This window comes from Phycodurus eques, unplaced genomic scaffold (assembly GCF_024500275.1).
Source record: "Phycodurus eques isolate BA_2022a unplaced genomic scaffold, UOR_Pequ_1.1 contig_1413, whole genome shotgun sequence".
NCBI lineage: Eukaryota > Metazoa > Chordata > Actinopteri > Syngnathiformes > Syngnathidae > Phycodurus > Phycodurus eques.
The window spans coordinates 1-620 of NW_026905409.1; the positions used below are offsets into that span (position 1 = coordinate 1).

The 620-nt window shown below is 44.4% G+C and overlaps 1 pseudogene; it reads right to left on the minus strand.

Annotated features, from left to right (window-relative positions):
* Positions 1–433: 433 nt before the first annotated feature.
* Positions 434–612, minus strand: LOC133399019 (U2 spliceosomal RNA; annotated as a pseudogene).
* Between the last annotated feature and the right edge of the window lie 8 nt (positions 613–620).

Below are 620 nucleotides of genomic sequence, written 5' to 3' on the forward strand. Positions count from 1 at the left end.
GTGGTCTTAACAGTGGTTGTCAACTGTCACCCGCATGTTCCTAATGTTGCAAAGTCGCGACCTACTCGTACATGTACAGTATATTATATTTGTGAATGCCCTTTCAGATGAGTTTGCTGGACCGCCAAAGTCATATTGCCTGCCAAGACGTCCACCAGCCAGTTTACCGAGAGAACAAGGAAGCAACATTTCTTGTCACTTTTCAACGATGCTGCATGCGGGAACATAATACGCCTGCATACTGTACCGAAAATCAGAATAACAATGCACGTAAGTTTTTGATAGTTGTCTGCGACCCACTGAATCCAGAGAATCCAGACAGCGACCAACCCCCGAAATGAGATTCATTGGGTTTACACTACATTCTGCACACTTCATGTCATATGATTGTTGGGTGTGCACGGTTAAGCATTTCATTACTTTGACCAAGTTGTGGGGGTGCACCGTTCCTGGAGGTACTGCAATACCAGGTCGATGCGTGGAGTGGACGGAGCGAGCCCCTATTCCATCTCCCAGTTCCAAAAATTAATTTAATATATGGTCCCCGGATAGGGGACGTATCAGATATTAAACTGATAAGAACAGATCAGTTTCTTTTCCCTTTTGAGCAATTTTATTCT